Genomic DNA, 17,759 nt, shown 5'->3' with positions numbered 1-17,759 from the left:
CCCGCTCGGCCGCCGCCGCTGCGCAGCTTCCGGCGCTCCCGCCGCCATGCGGACGCGCCCCGCCCCGCTCCCGGCAGGCAGCGGAGGCGGAGCCACGGCCGGGCGGGCCTTGGGCTGCGCCGAGCGGGGCCAACAGCGCCCGAGGTATTTCCCGCTCCCTCCTTCTCTCCTCCGCGCCCTTCTGCCCTGCTTCGTCACTCACGCGGCGCGGTGGGAGGGCACGGCGCGGGGGCCGGTCCTGCGGCGCCTCCCCGGGCCGCCCGAGCAGGGAGGGCCCCGCACCTGCTTCCCCCGCCCACCCGCCGCAGCTGAGGGGCGGGAGGCGGCGGCCCCGCAGCGCTCGCCTCGGTGGCCGGGGCAGGGAGTTGATGGTTGAACTGCGAGCCATTGAATACCTGCCTAAAGTCGCGCCCGGGGTGTGGCTTAACCTTGTCTGAGGCTCGGTGCCTCGCGTGTGGCTCTCTGCCCGAGACCCTGGGGTGGCCAGTTTTGCTGCTGCCGCCGAAGCGGTGCAGGGATGCGCAGCTCCCTGTTGAAAATCTCTGCTCTAAATCTCAGCCTAGAGCTCGCCTCCCAGTCGTTTTTGGAGGCTTCAGGCTCAAGAGGTCGAGGTGATTGTGGGGGTTTCGGCGAGCGTCTCTGCACCAGCAGCCTCGGGCTGCAGTAGCTGGAGTGTTTGTGGCTGGTGCTTGAATCCATGCTGGCCCCGTTTCCTCGAGCTGAGCTGCAAGGAGCTCAGCAGCCACGGCATTTAGGTCAGTGCTGCGCTTCTCTTGCGTCAGGAAAGCTGTCAGTGCGGCCCCAGCCAGCCTGCTCCCCGGGGCTGCAGGAGGGAGTGAGTCAGGAGATTGTTCTAGTGATAGCACAGAAAATACCTTCTCTCTTACTGCCTGCCGCTGCTTTCCTGACTCTCTGCTCCTCGTTGCGTATTCAGAAAGCGTTTAGCACTGTATGATTTACATTGTGAAATGATTTGTTATTATAACGGGACCGTTGTAACATCCGTAATCTAATTTTTTGCTGTAGTTATTCCTTTAATTTGTGCAGCAATGTTTTGAAGGTTGAATTAATGTTTGAGGGTATTTTGTTCTATTGGAGGAAGTTTTTTGCCTGACTGGAGAAATACTGCAATGAAATTTGCTAAGAATTTTGTTACGAGTAATTTTTTTTAGATTGATCTTGGGGTTTGTTTCATTAGTGCTTTCATTGTGGAGAGTGGTTTTTTCTGTGTACGTTCATCAGGAGTGTAAAGCGCTTTTGGGTATGATGAGTAGGAGAAGGATCTCAGTTGCTCTACAGTCATTGAGATGGGTGTTCCTGCATACGTGCAGTGCATTTGATATGTATTTAATCTCTTTTCCAGTGGCTCTGTTTAACTTCTAAAACTGGTCAAATAATGCAATCTACTAAATGACATCGTGTAGTAGTTTCATTATAGTAGTTGTATGTATGCAGTGATTTTTCTTCTGGCATCTTGGGACTCTCAGAGTATTGTGGCTTTAGCCCTAGTAATACTTACTCGTGATTAAAATACAGTGTTTGGATGTATGAAAATTGATATAAGTTCTGTTTATTAATATCAATAACAAATTTTTAGCTTCTTGTCATTGTAGTGTAAGTTTTTACTTTTCCCAGGGGTAATTAGGGTCTGCCGTTTTGTTTTGGCCTTCCAAAAACTTTTGCTCAAGTGTATACAGCCTAAGAGATAATGTGGTAAGAGGTGTTTGCTTGTGTGTGTTTGTGCCCTGGAAGGATTAAGTAGATGTTTTTCCTGCTTGTTAGCATGGTGTGATTTTGAAAAAGCTCTAGTACTAGATCCCAGTTCTCTGGTAAGTAAGAATTCACGACTCAGTATAGTTAAGATTATTTTAAGCTATCTAATGCCTCCATTCTCTGCTTTGTTTCCTCTCTCCCTCCCTCCTGCCCCCAACTTTTTTGGTAAATTAACTTATATTTGGGGACAGATATTTCAGCAGGTCTAGGAAGAAATACTTCACAATGAGGGTGGTGAAACACTGGCAGGTTGCACATTCACAATGAGAGGTGGTAGATGTCTTGTCCATGGAAACTTTCGAGGTCATTTTGGTCAGGGCTCTGAGCAACCTGAGGTTGAACTAGATGAGCTTTACAAGTCCCTTCCAACCCAAAGTATTCTATGATTTCAGGTATTTTTCTATATACTGTTAAGTACCACAGTAGGATTTACTGGTATCTTTTTTTTTTTCTTCCCTGACATTCAAGTTGATTAAAGGAAAGCTTGTGCCAAGGACAGAATCCAGAACCTGAGTTTTTCCATATGCTTGAGGAATAGAATTTGTGTTTTGGCAAAGAAACGAAGCTGAAGTTTTTCGCCTCGTTATATACCATAGAACTTCATTTGTCCTATAGTAATAATTACTACATGATGCCAGCTCCACAGTCCCTAGGAATTGATTTGAGTGTTCCAGATGTGGACTGGTAATGACTTTGGGATCTAGTTAGGCTGCTGTTTGTGCAAATGAAGTTTTCTCTTGCACGTTGTGTAGCTTTGACTAGATTTGGTTTCGGTTTAAGTAACAGTGCATGAGCACATTACTTATTTCTTGGTTTATTGATTTCTATCTACCTTTTGAAACTTTTTTCAAAGCACAGAAAGAATTAGGAGGGTTTTGCAATACAATTTTTGAAGTTCCTTTGGTTCAGGCAAGTGATTGAACATCCATGTCTGATTTAACTTCCTGAATCAGCAAATCATCCTCTTATTGCCCTCTGTTCAAGCATAATTTGCCAACTTTGTGATTACACTGACACAGTGAAGACTCAGAGTCCCTCCAAACCCCAAGGTGAACTCTTGAAATGAGTGTTGTTTAAGGCTTGATATATATGTTGCTTTCAAAGAGTAACAAATCTGTACAAGAAACCGTTATCTGGAACATACTTAAGAATGTTGGGGAAGCAATATTCAAGGCATATATTTAGAAAATTGTATTCAGGCTGAGAGCATATGCTATTCATGTGTGTCTTCTAAAAATATTTTCACATTCAAATTACACACCCGCTAGCTGCTTAGTTCTAACCATGTTTTTGCTACATGATGCTCCCTGAGAAACTGAGTATGGAGTGGGAGGTACCAGCTGAAAACTTGCTCTGAAGGTTTTGTTTCTTGGATTTTACTTTTGCTTGACTTTCCTTCTTTTTCCAGAACACTTCCAAAATGGCACTTAGGAAGTTTAAATTTTAATGTAAGAATAATAAAGTAACTAATTATATATGTACCTCTTTTTCTCTTTTTAATTCTTAAATATGTTAATCGTGTTCTGTTTTTCAGAGGTCTTGTACAGACCACAGGAAAGCCATTGTCTCACTTAGATAATTTTTTTGTATATGTAGTCAAGGTGACTGTGATTGTAAACTTTCTTGCATTCCTCAACTATTTTTAAGCCCACACATTCGTAACAGTACTGATTTTAATATGTGTATGTAGTATCCTTTGGCTATTGTATTGCAGTGTTTTAACCAAAGGGAGGGAGATCTTTTCTAAGATCGTAAAATCAGTAGCTGAAATATGAGGCCAGGTTTTTTTGTCAACTGCTGCCTGTTTAAACCCTTTTTTTTCTGGAGTAAAAACCTCTTATATTTTTATGACTCATTTTCAAAAGTACAGGGGGGGAAAAAAAAAAGAGGTGCTGCATTTTTTCCCTACTATGGTGCCTGTAGCCTTGACAGAACAGGAGAAATCTATATATTGCTCTCAGGTAAAGGTAGACTTCTTTTTTTCTTCTTGGATCCTATATGAGTGCCTCTTATTTTAGCATCCTTAACAGGAGTGTGTTCTTTGCTCTGTAGAAAGAGAGAAGCTGAACACTTTAGACCTGATGCAGTGCTCTCAGAAATCACTGCAAAGATTTCCATTTGGGAATTGCAGCTGGCCTCCGAAATACTTTTAAAATTTTCTTTCTATTCTTAAAGATATTTTACCTCCATTTCCTATAGCCTGTAGGCTTCGCACCCCATTCTAGTAGGGAACAGTAGCCAAGACTTAACTTTGTATCCCTTGTGTTTTCAGAAATGAATTATTTTCAGGAATATTTCTAGTGGGAAAAGATAAATGATGAAATGTTGCTTCTGAAACCCATGGAAAGATGGGTGGTGTCTGATATGGTTGTGGTGGTTGTGTTGTGCATTTGTGTCCTTGGGATTCTTCCAGTAGTTAGGTTATGCTCGTGTGGTGTTGTGGTGTTGCATTGCTACTCTAGTGAAAGTCAGCAAAAATAGAAAACACAGCTTAATGTTGATGGAAGGATTTGGATGGGACTCAGCATGAGGTAATATAACAACAGCCAAACAAAATTCATGTCTCTGTAGTGGCAAAGATATTGGCTAGCTTGATGTTAAGGACTTGAAAAACTGATGTGAAAGTTTGCAGTTGCATTGGTTCAAAGATTTACAAAGTAAGAAGGATTACAGCAAGCCGAGTGTTTTGAAATTAAGTGAACAAATAGTATTTTCCCAGATGTGATATGTTGATTTCTGGTTTCATACATTAATTGGTGTTGCCCTGTTAAGGTAGGTTATATTTGACTGTCCTTTTTGTTTGGCTCTTAAACTGGTTTTCTCTTCCTCTCTGTGAAAGTCTGGGATTTCTAAGGTGGTTTTAGGTTTAACTGATTGACTTATGGCAGAATTCAAAGATGTGTTATCAGAAAGATTTCATTCATTTTGATTTTCAGCAATAGCCGCTGAAGATAGTGTTTTACAGGCCTTAGGAAAACTGGGATGGTGTAAAAGGTGCTATCACTCTTTTGTGGGTATTTAATAAAAGGGAAATTAATACCAAATTGTAACTACACGGGTAAAAAATAATTGATATAATGACACTTAGAAAAAGAATCTCAATTGTTTTGTTTTGTTTTCAAAGTAACTTTGAAGTCTGTTTTGTTTTCTTGAAAAAAGAAGTGGTAATCAAACATATTAGTTAAAGTTGAACCCTTGTGAATCTTGGGAAAAAAATTCCAAATATCTTGCTTGCAAAACCTGGTTCCTATGTTAGCAGAGCAAAGAGTATTAAGTAACGCACTCAGTGTCCAAGAAATTGGCCAGTTCTTTTTAATTTTAAGCACACTCCATAATGTGCTTCAAGATATTTCTTCACATATTCCAGTACTTTCAAAAGGAAGGAGTCTTTTCAAGTAGACTCATTCTACTAAGTTTGTAAGATGTCAGTCCATACCGAGACAGGAAAAAAGAGCAATGATCCATTTTGTGAAGTTTAAAAGTGACAGATTATCCATTCTTACTTACCTATTTAAACTTACACTGATGTAACATTACCTGTCCATTAGAGACTTTTCCCTCTGGTACTTGAAGCACTTGAGCTACATTTTATCACCATTATCTTGTGGTTCTTCTCTTATTTAGTCTTGGAGTTTTTTGCTTTCTGCAATCCCATTTGGTGAAACATCCTGTGTAAGGAGGCTGGCATTGTTACAGCTGCTTTACACTATGCATGAACAGAGGCTCCAGCTTCTGCCATCTCTTTCTGGTAAGTGCTGTGTAAATGCAAAGAAAGACTGATGCTTATTCTGAAGATTTTAAAATGCCTGTCCTGTCTCCTCTTTCTGGAATTGCCAGCATATTGCATATTTCCCTGATTTCTCACAGAGTTGCATGAGTCTAAATAGTTTGTTAAAGTTGGTAGGACTAATTCTGTGTGAACTTAAAGCCTTTGCAAAATCTTTCCTCTTTCTGAATTATCCTTTGGTGGTTTTGGGGTTTTTTTTTTAGTGTCTGAAAAATGTATTTGTATATGAAGTCATTCCTTAGGTAGTGCTAATGAAAGAAAATAACGTATCTTCATTAAGGTGTAGGACACAGATATTTTTATATGACAGTTTTTATTTGCTGGTGGTGCTGAAACACCACATAATGATTGAGTTTTGCTATGCTGGTTCCTGTAAGAATGCATGTGGTTCTTCACCCTCAGAAAGGAGACATTTTCTGCCTAGAGACCACTACCTTTTTCTAAGTAATTTTTTTTAATCCCCAAACTGTTTTTAGAGCATTTTTCTGTAATTCTTGGATCCTGTCTTGGCAGGGGGTGTGGGGAGTGGATGAGTGGGATCGTGGTGGTGGAAAAAAAAAAATTACCTTTTTCCCCTCAAGCCTAAAATACCAATAGTTCAACTTCTAGCTGAGACAAAATATTGCTGAGTTCTGGTTTGCTAATATAAACTTAGCCCCCCTCTCATTCTCAAGTGGTGCAACCCATTGGCCTGTTAAGTGCATCTAATTGTATGTTCTCTTCCCTGTCAATCCCTCAACCTTCCTTTATACTTTAAAAGTAGTGATAATATGTTCCAAAGCTATGGTAGTGTTCAGTACTTGTTCTATGTAAAGCGTCATTTCTACCTTTGCCTTTAGAACAGAAGGGAATGGCTGTAATTGTCCTTTTCAGCCTGATAGTGCTTTTTCCTTAGATCTGAAATGTTATTAACTAGCCACACAGGTAATTTTTATATAACCTGTGGTGTGCTAATGCAGAAGTTTTGAGGTGTGCTAATGTCATTCTCTGTACACAATACGGTATTATTGACACGACTCTTTTTCTCTTTTTTTGTTTTTTTGGTTTTTTTGGCTGCTTGTTTTCTAGTTAAGGTTTTCAGTAAAGTAGTTTTGCACCTTGGCCAAAACTCAAAACCAATTATCTGCTTTTTACATGGCAGCAGCACCTAGCGAGGTGTGGGCATACCTGTGTTGGCAATGTACCACAGAGCATCTCCTTGCAATTTGTTCGTTCTTCCCTCAGATGGTGCCAGGACTTGTTGCTTGGTAGTCAGGTGTTGAACTTCCTTTCTCAACTAGATTGCCAAGCAGTACACTCCTATAAAAAGTTGCAAACATGGAAATACAGTTAGTTTTGTCACAAACAACTATTCTTTAGCAAAATTTTTTTTTCTAAAACACAAGAGCAACAGTTTATTGTTAAAAGGGAACTTAAATATTTAGTAGAATCAATTACCTTTATTAATCGGAAAAAATATTGAAATTTCTTAACACAAGTATAAAATAAAGATATCTAAGGTAGAAATTTGCTGGTGAAGATGCTCTGTCAGTTTGAGAATCTGACTGACCTCTCATTTTTGGCTTTAGAATTGCTGGCTTGATTGCTGTCTCTTTATGCTTCCTACGTGCATCTTTCAGCCATATCCCTCTTTCATGATTGTGTGATTGATGCGTGTGCACCATCCTGTGACCTAACTTCTGCCACTTAAACACTGGTGGCAAATTCAACTCTTTTTGTGGATATTTAAGAGAAAATTGTTGGAGTATCCTGTAGTTTAAGTGAATGAGGTCAAATAGGGACAGGCCCTCTATGCAACCTAGCAAACAGCAGTGGCTATTAAAGAATGCTTGAGGAAGGCATGTAAATAGTGTCTGGAACTGTAGAATTTTAAAGGTTTTCAGTGTATTTAAAAATACCCCAGAATCCAGTGTTTTAAAATAAATGACTTTTGGATAGTCCTAAGACCAAGGTTAACAAGGCTGCTAAAGTAAATTTCTCTTTTTCTACATATCCTGCTGCTATTTATTTCTTGTTGCTGTTGTTACCACTTGAACAGTGTCTATATTGTTTACAGTAGTGTCCACAGTATTAATATTTGAATCTACTTAAAATAGCAGGTATTAAAAGTTCAAATAAAATAATTGTTTTGAAGATGAGCTTTTCTTTATTTAGTTTGTGTGGCAGAGTTCATGTATTGCCACGCAGCGTAGATAAACTGTTACTGTATTTCATGCTTCAGAACAGAGGACATTACTGAACTAATATAAGGCAAATTTATTTTGTAATCCAGCTTGTGCCATTGGGTAATCATGGTTTTATAAAACATTTCAAACTTTTTTTATTATTACTTGTAGATTGTTTTAGTGAGGGTTTTTAAATAATTTTTTTTTTTTAATTAGCAATGCTGTACCATATCTCATGCGTGAAATAAAGGTGTAAACTTAAATCCACAATGGACATCCTTATCAGAGCAAACTGGAGGAACAAAACAAAATGGCAGTAGTAAAGGAGAGGTTTCCAAACTTGTTGCTGCCAGTGGTGTTAATTTCTCTTTATAAGTATTTTTTAGGTTTACAGGTATTACAGGTATCTCTCAGAGCAGGACCTCCATCCTATATTCATCAGCCTGTGAAACACCTGAAACCAGGACCCAGCCCTGTGCTTCTGCCTCGCTTAGGGGTTCATCACCCCCTACTTCACTCTGTCCCTTTGTCATCTATCAAAATTTACCCCTTTACAGCAGGTCCCCTTGGAAAACTGCTCTCATAACAGTACCTGATTAAAAGACATTTAAAGTGAAATGCAAGTGTGGTACTGGTTACCAGTACAGCTGGGAAGTACTCTAATGTTCCATGCTTAGGAATAATGTGTGGCAAGTAACTTGTCCCACAAACCCTTCTGCAGATAAGTAATCCTATCAAAGGCAGTTGAGTGCATTTGATTAAGGATTACATGCGATTAGTGGTCTGCAAGGTTAAGAGTACAACTTGTACCATTAATGAGTATTCACATATTAATGCTGCTTTGAGCAGAGATTGAACTAGATGATCTCTGAGGTCTGTTCCAACTGGAATGATTTTTTGATTATCACACTTGTATTATGCAAATAGACACTTCATTTATAAAAAAATCCATTAGTTGGATAAGCTAAACTCTAGTAAGTTACTGCCATTATTTTACCTAATTGGATCACGTTGTAGCATGGAGTTGCAAATTTGACCCAAGTTTAAGATTTAAAATAGTAAGAGAAATACACCCATGCCTTTTTTTGTGTGTTGCTTCAAATTCCTTGTATACAGTTTTATGTCAGATTGAATTCCTTGTATAGGAATTCCTTCCTGGCGTACAGTTGCCTTATTCTAGAACTAGTCCAGAACAGAGTGCCTGAAAATTTGATGCTTTATGTGCAATTGAGGTGTGTGAATGGATTTAAGCTTACTCTGCCTAATTCAGGAACCTCTACTACTGAGACTACGGTAGCAAAGGCATCAGTGCAGGTTAGCAGCCTAAGAAAGGCTTGAGGTCCTAAAAACTTTGCAAAGCAAGGACTCAGAATGTGAGAGGGCATTCTTGTATTTTAAAAAAATCCCAGACCCACTGCCACCCCAACAAAGCCCCCACTGTTAGAATATACTATGTGGGTTCTGAATATATGTAAATGTTGAAACACAGCTGGTTGAGTTTAGTAAACATTAGTGTGGTCTTCCTCATGCAGGGGAATCATATGAATTTTCTTTCTGTGTTTGGATAAAATTTGTACCCATTGATACTTCTATAACTGTTCTCATTTAGTATTGTTAATTACTTACTTATAAGTGAGAAGCTGGTGATAAGAGAGGAAATCTCCAAATGACTGCCTGTAAAAGACCAATCATTTTAATATGCATGCAATTAGAAATGTTTTTATGTAACATTTTAACCCTCCCAATATTTGAATTAATCTCAGTAACAGGCTATAGTTGTTGTCATATCTTATTGGTAGGAGTGCATTTCAGGGAAACATTTGGTTGTATGCTTTTATTTAAAAATATAAGGAGGATGGTAACATCACAAGTAATGTGTTAAGGCCCTGGCAGGTCTCTTGGGTTTTTCGGGAGTATGGAAAGCAATTAGAAGGAGTAAGAGGTGCTGGGAAGGAGTGGAGTTATTTCTTTATGCTACTCTTCACCACAAGGATGTTGTGGGCATTTTATTCTTTTCAAATAATGTTGATTGGATGTTATGTGATTATGGGATTAGAGAAGCAAAAGACTGAATGCTAGAATAAAGTGCTAAAGACTCCTAAGTCACAAGGACTCAATGCTATTCATTCATTTAGTGGTTCTAAAGGATGAAGTGGCTGATCTGCTAAGAAGAATGCATCTCGTTAGGATGAGATGCTGTGCCAGAAGACCGGAAGCTGTCAAGTGTTGTACATGCCGTACTTTTAAACTGAACACAAGGAGCAGAGCTGGAATTTGCAGACCAAGGACTCATATTTTAATGCCACTTAAGTAGATTTGAATTCTGCATGGATAGTCAAGTAGTTCTGTGAGCTTTCTATGCAGTTGTATCTTAGAGGTAATGAAAAATACCAGCTGCAGCTGGGGTACTTGTAATGTGTCTCTTGCTTATTTGTTTGTTCCCTAATAACACAGGCATAGGCTGCAGTCCGTACTTCAGTTTGGTTGGTTTGTGGGTTGGTCTTCTATATCTACCTGCTCAGTACTTGGATTTCTGAAATCTCTGAATTCTTATTAAACTGCAAATGACTTTTCAGTTCTCCTTTTTGGTAAAGTTTGAAAGCAGGTAGTGGATTTGAAAGTTAGAAAAGGCCAGGCCTAGCCTAAGCAGACATGTTAAACTGCATTTATCTCTTCTGTGTTTAGCAGTCTAAACAATGACTAAGTTGTTTCTGTTGTTAGTAGACAGGAGAGGGATGGACCCACATATTGATACACTCACACACCCTGTGTAGTTCATCCCACCTGAAACTTGCAGTATATGGCCTTTAGCAGGAAATTGTGCCCTGGGCAATTTTGGTGAGGCTCTTCAAGTTGTCATTTTTGATGCCATTGTGGGGATTATGACCAGTGATGCAGTGGTGGAACTGAGAGTTAAAGCAGTCCAGTAGTATGCTTTACTGCTTTCAGTGGCAAAGCTGTGATTTACCTTGTAATTTACATTCAGGTGACAACAGCAGTTTCTTAAGTGCTGACATTTGTAGCTGCAATTAGCTGTGTGGTCTTGTTCCCTCACGTTCCCTCCTGTTGTACTAGCACAGTGAATTGTGCCATCATGCAGTGACTTGAATCATAAAATTGATCCTGACTTCAAGAGGAGTCTGTAGCAAGCAGCAATTTCTAACCCAAGCTAGTTCCTCGGTCTGGTCTAGTGGGTGGCTCCACCAGGAGATGGGATCATGACCCAAGGACAAGAACAAGCAGCAGGAGGGTCCTCTCTCTTTGAACTGGCATTTTACCAGAATAGATGCTCATCAGATTATGCCTTTAGAATCTGTGACTCATCTTGCCCTCAAATAAGCATCCCAAGTAAAATACTGCATACATTCCGTAAAATCAGAGAAAGTTGTGAGAAACTTGAGGGCAGTCTTCTAAAGCTGTCTGTATTAGCATGATGGTGGTAGATGACATTTGGTGTTTGTAGCTACAAAATAATTCATGCTGGAAGGAGTAACTTGAACTACTTGAAGATAATTCTATATTACAAGCTAATGTTCTGCAAAAATACCTGTATCGTTAAAGATACCCAGATGAAAGTTTCTTTGCAGAGAGGAAATGTATACTATATAAGAAACAGCCCTAAAATGTACTGAAATGGTGCTCTGCAGTAGCACTAAATGGAAGTTCTTATCTTCTGCTCAGATGAACTGTCCATCTGGTTTAATGAATTCATTTATACTTTATCAGTCACTGCATATATATATATCCTTTATGTGTTTTAAATGTTATTGATAAGTAACAAGTTCTTGAAAGCTAAGTAAAATATTTTCAGTAACTTTACACAAAATAAAGTCGCTGTATTTCTTGCTTCCAGTTCAATTTCTTCAGATGACCTGTAAATTTTCAATAATGGCAATACGTTCATTCTGCCATTTGGAGGAGCCTGTGCCACAGAATAATGATCTGAAGAAAGCTCACTTATTTGCAAGGAAGAGTCTTCATTTGGGAATTAGCACCGATGCAACTCAGAGGTGTTTTTTCAAGTCCAGGTAAGTTTTCTTAAATTATACTTACTTGGGTTTGTTACGATGGCATTTCTTTTAAATTAGCATATATGCTGTGTCCTGTCATACCTTTGTGTTGGTCATTTGACATATGAAGTATGTTGAAATTAAAAGGCACGTGTAGGAGCACACATACTTACGAGATGAGTGGAGGGAAATTGTCTGGAAAGTAATTCTAGCACCATTTATTATCTCTGGAGTAGCTGTTGATGTAGGTTATGATCTTAGTGACACAATTCCCTTTTGCTGTGTGCTTTTTCAGAATTTTTGTATGTGTTTATTATATAAATTCAATATTTTGCTGAGCCAGAGTTGTTGTTTTGCATCAAAATGTTAGTTATTAAATCTCAAGTCATTCAGAGGAAGTAAAAAGGAAGCCGCAGTCAGGTTTTCACAACTTGGAAAATTTTATAGTTAAAAAAAATAGGCTTTGGAATTTTCTGCCAATCTTATTTTATTTTATTTTTTCTTAAATGTGTCCTTAAATCTTGGCATTGTAACACTGGATCAGGATTTAATTTCAGATGAATGGTTTCTGTAAGTAGTGTTAATTTTTTTCAAGACATCCAATTATTTTTGTAACTTATTAATGACTTTGAAGCACAAGTTGGTTTCTAGTCATAATCTGTATGGAAACTGTGTGCAATGTACATTCAATAAGACTTACTAGCGGTAGATTAATAAAATGATTGTGAACATTTAAACAGGTACTTGAATTTCTTGTGTTCTCATTGCAAACTGGGGGGATTCTCCAACTGGCAGTGGGTTTGGTGTTTCAGCCAGCAGCCAAATAAATGGTAATTCGGAAAAAAAAGCCCAGACAGACAAATGCTTCTTATCAGGCAGAGTACAGTTTGTCAGCCTTTTCAGTGGTACACCAATCAAGACTCTTTTAATGATACCTGTCTACTTTGTTAGACAAATTACGAGCTAAATTACTGGATTGCTTGCATCTTTATAGATGCATATATGGTCTGAGAAGGCTTAACAATATAATTAGTCTTGCTAAAAATCCTGCAGAATTGAATGTACTTGATTTCTCAAATATATTACTATGGTATCTTTTGGGTCTGGAAACAGAGGCTCCTCTTCTGCGTGTTTTCATGCACTTTTGACTTCTTATCAGTGCCTTCCTCATAGAGTACTGATGCTGAGAACTTTGGTGACATAGAAGGAGCATCATTTTTTTAAGTGTAAGCCTTTAGTTTAGTCCCCTCATACTTGTAGGAAATGTGAAGATATTGTTTTAAATAAATGGTTTCTAAATGTAATGGATAATTAGAAATCAGAAACTAGTTAAGAAAAGCTTTTGAACTGTTAGTGTACACCAAACAGGAACAGCAGTAGTGAAAAGGAGGCTGTTGCTTCAGTGAACTTCTAAAAATGGAAATGCATGTCAATAAAATCATCACAAAACAGAATTCATTCTGGAGATAATGCTTATATTTTCTGGTTCTATTTTGCAGTATGAATACTATGAATAGTGTTCACCAGATACAATTTTAAAATGTTTTTTTTAAAATGCTACAGAATTATACGAACTGAGGGCTTTGGTGTATCCAAATTTATTTTTAATGTAGTTGAAGAACAATATTTATTCTTAAGCTTATTAGATTTTCCTCTTGGTCAGAATCCATTCTGGCTGCACATGAAGTCAAACTTTAATGGAACACAGTTCCATTGAACCCAAAGTAGGACAAGAGTAAAACTGAAACCAAGTTCAGTATTATTAATAATAATGCTTATGGCGTCTATAATACGGATATTGAGAGCAGCAAGTGTTTTTGGTTTTTTTTTCCAGACTCTTTCAGCAGATCTATTATTTTCCTGGCACAACTGCCAGTACAAGGATAAAATTGGGTTTTTGTCAGAGAACAGAGTCCTGTATCTGAAGAGTAAGAAGGTAAGGTATTTGAGATGATATAATTCCAGCAAGCACTTAACAGTCATTTCAGTTACTTGTTACTTTGCACACAAGTATACAAAAATACTTGATTCATCATGCATCAATAAGTCTCAAACATTTTATGTCAGTTCCTTTTTGCTGGTTGGGGTTTTTTTTTCCCCTTTTTATCTCATGGGTGGAATTTCTGAAAGCATTCAGCTCTGCTTTCTAAATGTGTTTTCTGTGAAATCAATGTGCTGACCTGAGTGGGAATAAAGGTCGGTTTATCTTTGGTGAGACAAAGTTAAGTTGTCAATAACTGATGTTGAAATCCCATCCTTGAAATGCTAGGTCCTTGACATTCAGTGGGATGAGAGTCTTAGAACTGACTACTGGGGACTCCCAAGCTACAGATCAGGTAAATAACTTCTTTGGAGGAGGAAATGAAAGGTTTCTTCTTTTTAAAATTATGATAATTAAGTAGCAAAGTGTGCAACTTATACTATAAATATTTTCCACTTAACATTTAATTTAAAATAGACATGCCTATATTTGTGAGAGGATTTTTTAGTTGCAGTTTGAGCCTTATATAATTATCTAACATTTCAGCAGTACTGTTTCTAAAGAGGACTTCTATACTGACACAGACCATGAATGTGTATTTCTAATCCCATTTTCCAACATGTACCTGTGTGTAGCTGGTCCAGCTATTGCGGTTTCCATTTTGCAAAGGCAGAGATGTCTTTTGGTATTGAATGTATAATTTAGAAGTAACAGCTTCCGTATTAGATAAGTGATAGGTGCTCTGTTCAGATCATGGGATTAACTTGGTTTGTTTCCTGCTTCAGCTGGTCCCCATTTTCTCTGGGGATAGGGTGCCCCAGTTTATGTTGTGACAGCTCAGTATAGTTTGTAACAGAGAGCCTTAAAGTCACCCAGAGCTGGTGCTGCTATACTTTATTTCTGCTCTTGGAAAGTACAGTGGTGTAGCAGGTACTGCTACCTCAGTACTGGAGGCAGGAAGCTTGGAGAGGAACAGTGTGCAATGGCAGCAGGAACTGTTATGGCCATCTCCAGTAACTTGTCCTAGTTTATCATCCAGCGTCCTCTTCCACTCTGCTTTTCTGGGGGCATGGGGAGGAAAAAGTGGAAAATGGTATTGTAATTGTTAGGAAAAAAGCAATAAATTTTCCTTGTTAAAAAACAAAAAGTTTCTCTTCTGTTGTAGTGTTTCAAAGAGAAAACATTACACATTTGTGTATTCAAGACTTAACCAAGTTCAACTATAGACTTACTTCCTTGCCACCTTCAAAACCAGAAAGATGATATAAAAGGATCAGTATTTTGAGATCAAGATCAAGAATAAAAATTGAGAGTATTTTAAGATAAAAGATTACAGCAAATCAAAGAAGTACATGTATTACCTTTTAAGATTTATAACTTCAATGGACTGTTAACATCAATGAGATACATTTAGGGTTTTCTATGTTCACTTCTATAGGCAATAGAGAATGTGAGAGAAACAGCTGCATCTGAAATAGATCATCTGATTTAAGAAAGTAAGCACCTATTCCTGCCAAGCAATTGGTAAAAAAAACTTACTAAAATACAAGTGGTTTTGTAGTAGCTTTCTAATTAATTTAAGTAAGTAGGAGTATAACATGCTTGTAATAAGTTGTGTGTTCCTAAGTGGTGAAGAATACAGTGTTTGGGTTTTTTCTCCCCTATAGAAATGAGTAATCCCTGTAATTCTTGCTACAGGATATACTAAACAACTGGGGGAAAATTGAATTTGTAAAGTTGTAGAAAATCTGAGCAACAGTTACTAAAGGTCCTTTATAATTAAAAAAAAAAAAAATTATGTAGTACACAGTACATTCAATCTTAGAGAAGTGGCATATTTTAAGAGACAGTTCATACCACTGTAGGTAAGTTTGTGCTGTTAGCACTTTAAAACAGAAGTATCTGAGCAATACATAAGCTGTGCACGTACCTCTCTCTGTGGGTAGCCCACTGACATATTAATTTTATGAAATATCTTTGTTCCACTGTTCTTTGGAACACGATTAGCTTCCTGCCCCCTCAGAAAGATGCATCTTAACTTGTTCTTGGGACTTGTGTTCCAAGAATGTCTAAGAGAGGGCTCATGTGGGGGCTGATGTGTAGCTTACCTCAGGGCTTAACAACAGTGGCAGCACTGGATACCACCCAATGTGCTATGTTGGTTTTGGGTCCCAGCATCATGACGTTCTTTTGAAAGCAGGCCCAAGAATTTGTTATCCTGGTCATGAGCTTCCAAGCTTAAATGCTGTCCTCATGGATCCCACTCTTTTGATGTTGTCATTTTGCACTGGTTGGTTATATTTTTGAAGGAGGAGACTCTTTTGCTGTATCTGCAATAGAGCTATGGGAGTTCCAGGGTCTTCCAAGAGAGGATATCTCATTCCTGACATTCTCACCAAGCAGAGGTGATGAAGTTCATGTAGTGCCTTGAAGATTAACTTCATTATTGTGCTGTGGAATGGTAATTGTGTGGTAATTTCCATCAGAAAGAGGAGTGAAATTGATTTATAAGGAGTAGAAGTATTGCATCCTTCGAGATGCTTTCTGTAAGTTAAAAATATTTTAGATTAATTAAATTTTTTACAGAATTTCATAGTATTGAGAAATGATAATTTCTGTATATAATAGACTACATTTTCTGGCAGGTCTTTAAAGTGCTCTGTTAACAATTTGCAATGAGAATTTCTCTAAACAGAGATATCATTGTTAAATGTTTGTTTAACAAGATTTTCTATATAAGAATGCCCTTCACATTAATTTATGATAGGATGCTGTACAAGAATTGTAGTGTTGATTTCTATTTTTAATTTTTTTTCTTCTTACTGAGGTTGATCAACTAGCAAACAAAAACCCCCAGCTTTTAAGTGCTTCAATTTTCAACACAGATCCATCCCTAAGATGAGAACACTTATGCTATAAAAAGTAAATATTTTTTTTTTAATAACTAATATATCTATCAGTACATATGCTAGGTTATGGTCACTGGACTTCTTATTCCATACAGTTCACCTTTAATAACTAAGTTACAATTGTAGATATTTCACTTTCTCCAAAGATTCCTGAGAGTAAAGGTCTCATTTTAGGGGGAGACAGAGATTGGGAGACAAAAACAATGCATGTATGTATTTCTCTTGAGTCTGTTTTGGAAGCTGTTGTAAAGAAGTCACAAGTAAAAAGGAAAATGTGTTCTTGTTTTATCAGGTGATTCTGGTGTGTCAACTCAGTTGTCTGGGAGTTACCATTCATAGGGTCCCAGAGATAACACAGTGGTTAAAACCTTTTTTTTTCATTTGTTTTCTCCTTTAAAGAACACTTTGATAAATAACTAAAGTTTTTTACTTTAGAAGCAAAAAAGTTGTTTGTTTTGTTTTTTAACAGCACAGCTGGAATTGGGAGATGCTGTTTCAAACAACCAAGTAAAGTACAGGTGTCGGCGATTGAATGACGGAATGAATGAATTCCCAGACCGGCAGGGGATCTGAATCGTTTATTCAAAGCAGTGAGTTGGTTTTATACACTTTTCTAAGGCACAGTATTTCTATATATGGCATGACCTATCCCACGTTGCCACATCAGCAGCACACTTTCTCAATGTCCTTCTGTGGGATGATCACTCGCTGTTCACCTGTCAGTCAGATCCCGGCAGGCTCCTCTCTGTAGGGCTCTGCCCTGTGACACCTCCTCTCCCCAGGGTCTGGTGCAGACAAGCCTCTGTGTGCTGCCATGTGCTCCTTTGTGCTGCCATGTGCCTCTGCAGGCAGGTTTTACAGCTCACAATTTACTTCTCTCTTATAATTCCCCATATACAGGTAGTGTGGAAGTACTATTGTGCAGCTGAACTAAAGGGATTTTTCTGGATAACTGCTTGCCTGTTATTGTCATTGACAAGTCACAGGTAATTCCAAAGCTGCAGTCTGGCAGAGGAGGAATAATTGCTTTTATGTGTATTTTTCAAGCCAAGACACACACTTTCCTTTTACCAGTGTTTTTACAAAGATTCAAAGTTACCACAATATTGTTGCTAAAAAAAATATAGTTCATTT

General features: G+C 38.2%; 1 long non-coding RNA gene across 10 annotated transcripts in view; it reads left to right on the top strand.

Moving 5' to 3' along the window:
• Positions 1–80: 80 nt before the first annotated feature.
• LOC125321747 overlaps positions 81–17,759 on the top strand; it is a 43,261-nt gene continuing 25,582 nt past the window's right edge. For 4 of the 10 annotated variants that reach the window (XR_007201675.1, XR_007201668.1, XR_007201674.1 and 1 more), the window contains exons 1-7: positions 762–5,521; positions 11,579–11,753; positions 13,570–13,671; positions 14,005–14,071; positions 15,155–15,212; positions 16,544–16,638; positions 17,095–17,215. This is a non-coding gene — a long non-coding RNA (uncharacterized LOC125321747). The other 6 variants (XR_007201673.1, XR_007201670.1, XR_007201672.1 and 3 more) reach the window with 6 other exon arrangements.

The sequence above is a fragment of the Corvus hawaiiensis genome, chromosome 2 (genome assembly GCF_020740725.1).
Source record: "Corvus hawaiiensis isolate bCorHaw1 chromosome 2, bCorHaw1.pri.cur, whole genome shotgun sequence".
NCBI classification, from domain to species: domain Eukaryota; kingdom Metazoa; phylum Chordata; class Aves; order Passeriformes; family Corvidae; genus Corvus; species Corvus hawaiiensis.
Note: the sequence above shows the minus strand (reverse complement) of the source record. Positions and strands in the feature narration are given on the sequence as shown.